Source organism: Megalops cyprinoides, chromosome 18 (genome assembly GCF_013368585.1).
Source record: "Megalops cyprinoides isolate fMegCyp1 chromosome 18, fMegCyp1.pri, whole genome shotgun sequence".
Lineage (NCBI taxonomy): Eukaryota > Metazoa > Chordata > Actinopteri > Elopiformes > Megalopidae > Megalops > Megalops cyprinoides.
Window position 1 is genome coordinate 3,284,354 of NC_050600.1, and position 9,713 is coordinate 3,294,066.

Genomic DNA, 9,713 nt, shown 5'->3' on the forward strand with positions numbered 1-9,713 from the left:
TAAGACTGTGTCATGCTTGGAACAGTGCAATCTGTTTTGTCCTTTCCTCCACCTGTATTCAGAAGCCAAAGAAAAAGAGGGAAAAATTAGCAACTTTCTTATGTGTCACAGTACGCATACAACTTACGTTGAACCATTTGGTAATGCTCAGGATGTTCTAAAGCACATCTCAAAAAATGGCACATCCTCTTCTTTAAGTGGTTACTTCTACATTGAAATAACAAAGCTATGTCTGAACAGTAATTACTTTTTTAATTATTATTTTTTTTTATTATTATTTTATTTTTTAACATTTTCCTAAATATTTAAGGAATTTAAAAATTCTTCTCATCCAAGTGATCTCCTTAACACACATCTTTACACATGGCCTCTTCATCTCCTCTTTAGATCTCCTCTATTCAACCATTTCCTCACAGCACATACTGTATCTACTTTATGGGACCATCTAATAACCCAGGATTCTTCCTGTTTACAGTCAGCTTCAGAGCTTCCCGAAACCAAGCACACTGGTTTTTACTTCCATCTAAAAATGCAGTTCCACAAGTAAAACAAGATGTTATTTAATCTCTTGTCTGAATTGGCCATTTACAATGACCTGTCCTCTGAAGCTCAGCAAAACCGAATTCCCGGTTCCAACTGTATGTTATTTTATAGATTTGTACAGCAACTGAATGGGGGGGGGTCCAATCATGTTTATGCCCCATTCACTCAGACACATTTTGTTTGTATCTTTAAGACCCCTACAGTTTACAATTGGATCACTTAATTTTAGGTTACAAATAACAAATTTACTATTAGTATTTTAAGGAGAAGAGTTGTTAAATTCAGGGTTCAAATTAGTAATCTGAAGGTAAGATTTATGACATTAAGTATACTGCTTATGAGAGTCAGTGTTCATATTTCTAAAACTGAAGGCTCCAAACAGTAACTTGATCTCACCATCTAGAGGGGGATTTTTTTCTTTTTTTTATCAGTAACTGACAAACTAAAGATGGCTGGAGATACTGTTCACCTTGGTGACTCCTTTCCTCTGTTCAGCTCTTTAGTTATAGTGAATTAATCTGGATTGTCAAAAACTGCTGATTTCCAATAAGCTACCTTAACAATACTGAACCGGAATGGCTTGAATAAATTTACATTTGTCATTAACTAACCTAGAAATGCTGGCAGACAAGGGAACATAACTGTAATACATTAACAACTGTAATACATTAACAAATGTTCAACTAGTTCTCACACAACTAATGCATTAATTTTCCAGGATGTGTAGCAATGCCTTTAGAAAAATGGTACATATGCTTGATTGACTGGTTGAACAATATACAGAAGGTATCACACAGGGATCATGAAGCACTGAAAATGTGGTTACTGAAACTGAACACCTGAAAACACAAAACAAGTGGCAATGAGCCAATACTATCTTTTACTAAACCAAGTGGGAAGTCAAAATCATGGCAGCTCCTAAATGCATCTTTTCTATATCTGGAACAAAAGCCAGCGCATACAGAGGGTCCAAAGATCCGCTGTTAACTCCATTAGATTTGAGTTTAAATAAGAAATCAGAACAAGCCTTTCTCTGTGAAACCAGCCCCATTAGAGGCATTGCTAACTGGAGTAGCCTACTATTCTTTTTTTCTAGTTTTTGCCAATCTTAGCTTCTTATCCTGCTTAAGCCATGGTGCCATCCACATTCCTCTAGAGCTTCAAGAGATAATTTGCTCTGATAACTCAAAAGAACTCACAGGACATCATACCAACATTTACTGAAAGATTATATAAGGCGACTGTAGTCAACTGTGCTTACTGGACTTCTTTAAATGTCCAACCAACCACACACCTGTCATAACTACACTGAATATCAGAAAATTCAAAGCACTTTAAGATTCAAAATATATAAAATTATAAGATAAATGAATTTGCAGGCCACCACAATAATGGAGCCATCAATAAGCTGTAACTGCACTGAGACTGTAAAAGTGACATAGATGAAAAGTTACAAAGCCTTACAGGAAACCTGGTTAAAATGGGAAGACTCATCCCATGTTAAATTCATCTCATCAACCTGAAGATAAAAACATCAATTTTGCCTCAGCGGTTAAACAAACTGCACTAATGTATATGAAAACACTCCAGAAGGCTCATGCCAAAAACAGGCCTGATTTCACACAGTATTGCCTACTCAGATTTTTTTATTGAAATTTTAATTTTTATCTATTACTGTGATTGCTTTAGTCACGACGTTTGGCAAAAATGCACTGTTTGCTCACGTGTAAACTCTAAAACTCATCTCGAAATTGGTTCATCTTGATGACCAATGTCGTTGCACATGACAAAGACTCCCGTTTATTATACAAAAAATGCTATCGTATCCTCCAAACGACCTTCATCGGAGCATACATAATGTAGAAAAATCACATGGTTAAAATGTATTCTGCTCTATGTTAGGTCCCACAGGTGTTCGTAATTAAATAATCAAGGAGTCAATTCAATGACTATTAGAGGGATTTATGGATCAGACTTGTGGTTCTCCTGGAATTACGCCAAACACTGTATCTACTCAGTAATTACTCAGTAAATAAAAGTAAACACATTTTTTTGCAATTCAATTCACAATTTGCAATTATATGATTAAAACATTAGCCATTACCCAGATTCTTTTTTAAAACTTGATTTTTATCTGCAACGCCCCTGCAAACAACACGAATGGACGTTGGAGAGTGTTTTTTTCTCCCACATTTCAAAGACTGTTGCAGATGAGATGAACCAAGATATTTAACGATGCATTTAGGCACTGTAATTAACCCTGGAGAAATGTGCTAAACAGTACGACTTGCATCATTATCAGCATTACTTGCATAATCACAGACACTAAGTCATGACATCAACCACACTGCAAAACAGACGCTTAACTGACAGCTTGACAGCCACAAAAGTATAAACTTTGGTTCAGACTAATGCGAAAGATGTAGATTAAAACAAGAAGTGTCAGTGTGCATGTTAAAAAGTTTGCATTCAGCGGGCACATCAATTAATTGTACTAGTCCTACAGCTTCGTTTCGAAATGTTGAGATCAACTGCTTTTAGCGTACAGTTCAAAGAAAGGGGGTTTCATCTTGGGAATGCGGTGATCTGAAACTAATCTAATTTCATATATTTTAATTTATTTTAGAGAACAGCTCGGAGCAAAACGAAGCTCAACATAACTCCTGGGTCAGACCTGTCGCCACTAGGACTAAGCACATACTAATGCATATAACTTCACTAGCACATTAAAATTCATTTACTGTAACGAAGGCTGTATACCTGCCCAGCTAAAACGAATGGAAACCGCATCCGATCGAAAAACTCCTATATATAAGCGGTTATATACAGCGGTTTTACCCAAACCATAACCATCTATCCAACCAGCTGCATGATCTACCGTTAGCTCCGTCATAAATGCTCTGATACACGCACTGAGTGCTGTGTGATTTCGTGCAAACGAACGCGATTTAGTTCTGACTAACCTTGATTTGCCTCATGCTGCGCGTCCTGGCAATGAAAACTCGCCTTTTATTGCTGTTCAGATAGCTTAAAGATATCCCGCTGCAGGGTAACGTTATTGTTTTCTCTAACGCCACGGTATTTTCATTCCGCAGGAAAATGGGGAACGGTGTGACGTCCAGCTGCTGGCTTTGATTGGCTAAACCTGCACTGGAGCAGTAGATCTCTACACCGTACTGTATGCAGGGCATTTAACCCTTTCTTGTCCATATCCAGTAACTGCAAACAAACGTGTCGATTTTCGACTCGTTTTCAGTTTTATACACCACCATAGCCTCAACTTGGGACGATTTTACCAATAACCGTTGTAGCTAGCTAACTCGTGTGTAATTTGGGGACGTTTAATTATCTTAACGCCTCACGCTTTTGTGAAGATTGCCTCGTGCCACATGTGTATAACGCTGTGCAGGTTGATCGGTGATTTTCAAATGTTTTTTTTTACACCACGAAAAAAACATTTATTTAAAGTAATTATTATCACATCTGTCTCGTTGTAGGGACGTTTCAAACGCCGAACTTTTGCCAAATCTTTGATATAGCCAGTGCGTCCTTAAGACTGCGGGTTTTTTTCTCCTCTGTGGTATGTAGGACTCTGTTTCCTTTAACAGTGATTGGACACCGCTGTAGAGCTCTACTACTATACTGTAGCTTGTACCGTAATGTCGATAGTATTTCCCCCACAGATGTGAAATCTCGTTCCCGAAAAAAAATAGGTCTAACGTTAATTTGAGGGAGTTCCATGGAGCACTTTTGTTTCATCTGAAATGCACGCCCTTTTCATTGAGACATCTATTGTTAAAGTAGTTTGTAATGTTTTATTTTCTCACGAAAGCGCCCCAAATAGCGATTGCATCCCCTCCCCCAACAATGAATGCCTAAGTACACCTTAAATGTTTCTTGTTCTTTCCTGTAGCAGCCGGCGCCATTTTGTTATCATGTAACTCGTTTGTGCTCGGGACGAGCTTTTTGATGAAGCGTCGAAAACAGATCCCTTAAGAACAATGACAGGAATGACGGCCAATGCTACCAGTTTCAAAATATGTAAAATAACTGTTAAACAGAACATTTAAACTTTCCATTGGCAAAAAGAAAAAGTAACTCATGTAGATAACTGCATCAGCCACATCCAAAGTTGTATGCCAAAAATGGCCACATCTGATGTCCTGATATCTAAAGCAAGACTAATCTAATCATTCACTGTAAGGCACCGTTTACATATAGATATTTTTCTTAAACAACTAATGAATGTGATTAGGCATATATGTGGTTCTTGATATAAAAAAGAAAAATCAATCTTACATTTCAATTTAATTGGTTATAGTAAAACTACACAATCAATCAAGTCCTTATAACTTTGAAATAAAACAGATACATAAGGGCTGAATGTATCTCAATGAAATTGACAAATTTAGAACAATGATCAAAAAATGGTCAGGTTTGAGGTGACAAAACCTCTTTGGACATGACAAAGAAAAGGTTATAGGCTAGAGGCAATACCAGGGTACAAGCCAGACAAATCATAGCCTACATTGTGGCATATGTCACAAAATATATATTATGACTGCAAAGCTCATAACAAAACACAAAGCGTGGGCAGAAAGAAACTAGCGAGCAGGAAAGCAAGCTTCTTAGGGCTGATCCAAGATCCACTTACCCTGCCCCACCCCTAACCTATTTTAACCATTGTCACATCACATAACCACATCCATGAAATACTGACATAAATAATGTGTGTATGGGTGCATTATTATCTTAGAATGTAGTAACATCTTGAGGAAACAATGCACCATAGAGTGAATCTGGTCACCTAAAATGGCTTCATATTCCTTGGCAGTAATTCTACCATGCAAATTAATTATTAGATGCAATGACTCCCACAAGATGGCTACCCTTACCATAAGACATCAACCACTATGCTTAACAGTTGGCAACAGGCAATGTAGGTTGAAGGCCTTCTTTAATGGTCTCCAAACATAAACCCATACACATGTAGGAAAAAAGAGTAAAAGTACTTTCTTCCACTGCCCAGAAGTCTGGGTTATATGCTCATAACATATATGTGATTTCTAAACATCAGCCTTGCTGTAAATATCAGTTTTGTGAAGCTGATGACACATGGATTTCACTGTTACCACAGATCTGTAGTAATTAAAGAGCCTGTTTTGTAGTGCTGAACCACGTCAAGGCCAACATGAGTCCCAAGGAGGACAACCACATCAAGGCCATCATGAGTCCCAAGGAGGACAAAAGGCTAACTTAATAATTCACCATTCAGAGACTTACGGAGTTTCCTGGAATTGGCACCATATTAACCTTGCTTTGTTAGGGCTTTCTCCCAGAAGGTGAAATCTTAGTGGTGCACTTGTGAGACAAGTTGACACATTTGCATGTATGATGCAAATCTGTTAGTCTTGCTGCCAGCAGTATGCCACTCCTGACCCCACCCCAGGCACTTCCTCCCCACTTCCTCCTTTGTGCCAACCACACCTGCCAGTGCTGGCAGGTTTACAGATTTTGCAGGTAGTTTACAGTGTATGACCAATCTTTTCCTCCAGACCACAATCCTTCACCAACACTGCCTGACCCCATACAATAACACTCCTCTGATTAGAAGGGCCTCTTCCTGGATAAATGTGGTATGCAAGGCATGCCAGTTGGCTCATTCTAATTGGAAACACACTAAAGAACATGAATGGTGATTATTTCATAATTCTAAAAGTGGAGATAATGTCCAAAGGACAAAATGGTGGCTTCATGTTGTTCATTGTTCATGGTTCTGTTGTACCAAATGAGGTCCAGGTTAGACATGTTGCCTGTTAGAGAAGCATTACAGGAGGAAGGTGAATATTTCACATTCTGCCAGTCTGATAAACTCTGCCTTTGTACACTCTGAGCTGTCCATTTCCTCCCTAAGTCACAATCTGATTTTCTGTGCTTCACTGATTTTTACTTGACATCTTGTCTTGATTTCACCATGACAGATTAGCATGATCAAATCAGCACAGGTCTTCTTGCTGTGTTGTTATAATACTGAGTCACAATCAATGGGGTGATCATTGCAAGATCTGTTATGATTTTAACCCTCAACATCCCAGTGTCAGGGCAAAGTATCTCTCTGTGGAGACACTGAACCAGTCATCGGTTACAGCTAGCCCTCCTTGGCTTGACATAAAATGAAGAAAATGGCTGTGAAAGGAATAGTTAGAATAACCTGGTTGTGTGTTGTGTGAGATATGTGGGAAAAAAAAACAAACAATCCCCAAAAGTGTCACAAGGGAGATCATCTAATCCAATGTAGAAAACGGAGAACCAACTGACAGCTGAACCTCACTCCTTCAACAAACTTACAGCAAACAGGTAATTCCTAAAAAAGTCTCTAGCAAGTCCCAGTTATACCAAACAGCACAACAAACAAGCACTGCTTTGGTCATGGTGGGCCCCAAAACAAACCACAATATACCAGCAATCCACCTAAAACAAACAGAATTTGTGAAAAATGGAAAATAGTCATAAGCCCCCTGACAAACTGCTGATTACTGGTCTCCCCATCCAGACTGCATTAAAACCATAGTCACCAACGTCTCCCTCGAGTTGAAAAGTTTCTGGCAGGGAATTATATTTTTCTCTCCTCCTCCGCCTCTTCTGGTCAGCAATTCACCCAGACCTCAGTGAAGCAACATAATTTGGCAAGTGGCTGAAGGTTTAAATCTGGAGAAAACATGAAGTATCAGTGTATTGCAAACAAATAATACCACAGGCTTTGATGTTATACATTACACATAAATGTTATGCATTTCTTCCTAACATTTATGCCGGCTTGGCCTCTTTCAAAGATGACCTACTCAGACTTTACATTAAGGTAATATTATTGGCAAAAGGGGATAAAGCAGTGAGGTAAAATTCACACTTGTAAATTAAAGTATTATATTTGGCAGGGGTGTGAAAATGTCATGGGGCAGGACAAAGGATACCAGACTGGCATGTTTGTGAATGTCTTCCACTGTTTGATTTATGTAGTTTGAAAATACTGTAAAACACACAATCTGGGGATAGGATGAATAGAGTTCCCTTTAAACACAAGGCAGGAAACAGCTACGGCTCACTCAGTTAACATAAACAGCGCTAAGGGTACACAGTAAGTACCTCACATGCACCAAAATAGCACAGATCAGACAGACTTTAAGTTTTGAAATCAAATTAGGCATATAAGTACGAAACATCAAATGGGACCCCCTCAGGGAAACATTTGCACATTAAAGCTTCATGATTCAAAAACACTAGTATATTAAAAGTATATATAGTATACTTTTAAGGGGAAAAGCCAACAAAATATAAAGTGGGTTATGCTGCCAACCTTCAGATTTATTTGATCCGAAGTCAAAATGATTACAAATGTTAGTGTTTTGTATAACAGGTTGCCCTGGATGACTGAGTACTTATTTGGGGACAAATAAACAATATGCAATAATATAGCAAGATGCTGCCACAAAGCAGAGATCCTAACTCTTGGGCAAATCACAATAACCGTACAGGGTCTTAAACCATTTTCATGGACCATGTCTCGGTTCTATTTCTCAAAGACATCAGTGTACAGCATGATTTTATTTATTTATTTTGGGAAAAAAATGAAACGAAACCCTGTTCCTGATTTTTTTTTTGTACCAAAATGTTGACTATCATGAATATTTTAATTATTATTACCAGGGAAATAATTAATTAATGCCTGTGAAAGACAAAATATAGAGAGGTATGTTGATGGTACATGAAAGTGTATATATAGAGGGAGTAGACAGCAAAAACCATACTGTTTGTTTTATTTTGTTTCATGCACAAATTGTATTTCATATATCTACACTGCATTTGATTTAAGCCTGAATAACCTGCATTCAGCGTGGTAGTGTGGCCCAGCTGTGCATGTGACTTAACAGTTGTTGGTTCAACAGCGAGACAGTTCTGTTGTACCACTGATCAATGCACTGAACTGAAATTGTTTTAGGTATATTTTCAACGGTTTCAATACTGTGACCATGATTAAAAGTATATGTAGTACATGTAAGGTGTTACTGTGCTGTGGACAGAGTATGTGTTTACTTTTTTGTCGTGTCTGTCTGCTCTGTAAAAATCCATAAAACCAATGAAGAATGCAGACCTTCATTGTGAGAACAGAATTGCTGATTTTGTTAATAACATTATACACACAATGTACCTACTGGTAATGTCACACTTTCCTCTGAAATTACCTATTTGCTTGTACTGTGCATTGATATTTCAGTAACATTCATTTGAAACCCAATGGACTTCTGCACAGAAGAACACATGCCTTTACAGAATGTATACATTTTTCTTGAGTGATGATAGGACATCCTCTCAATGTAAAAGAAGTTGCTTGTGGATATTTGTCCCTTATAATGAATGACACGGAGAGAAAGGGAGAACCTTTTAAAACGTGGATACAGGTCTTAAGAGAAGGGACGCGTTCAGCCATGGGTATTTATGTCAGTTGTAGAATCACAGAATTGCAACCTCTATAAAGACACTTAGAGAACTACCAGAGTAAAACATTTTGTGCTGTACGAACGGATAATATTCAATATGTATACTGTATAGGTCATCATTAGCAGATGAATAAAAATTACAGGAAAGGGCTGTAAAATGCAATACGTAGGTATTCTGAGTGATGGAATTTTTGACTAAAAGCCATCAAATTTATGTAATCACAAGATAAGTTCTGTAACCCCCTCTCGTATTCATAAGCAACACCCACGTATTCGCACTGTGTGGTCCTTGCATTCTCCAAATGCCACACTAATGAAACGGAACTCATTTTCAGGACTGATAACCTGCGCCTTAAACGGTTATACAGTCATTAAAGGCAACGACAGAAACATCAGCACGGCACGAAATGACGCCACAAGCAGGAGAATGCACACTGATGTCACCCCGATATGTTAGGTATGATGGCCCATTTCGGTCGTTTTTAGACAAAAGCTGACCTTTCGGTTTTAGATGGCGAGACTTTAAGTCATGCTGTTTAGCCAGCGATCATAAAATCAAAGAAAACCCCGCTTTTTAAAAATCTACAGTGTCTCCATCCGCAGGACGATACAGGACATATCTGGGCGCATATGTGATGCGCACCCCATTTCCCTAGCGGGGGCTTCCGAAAGTAG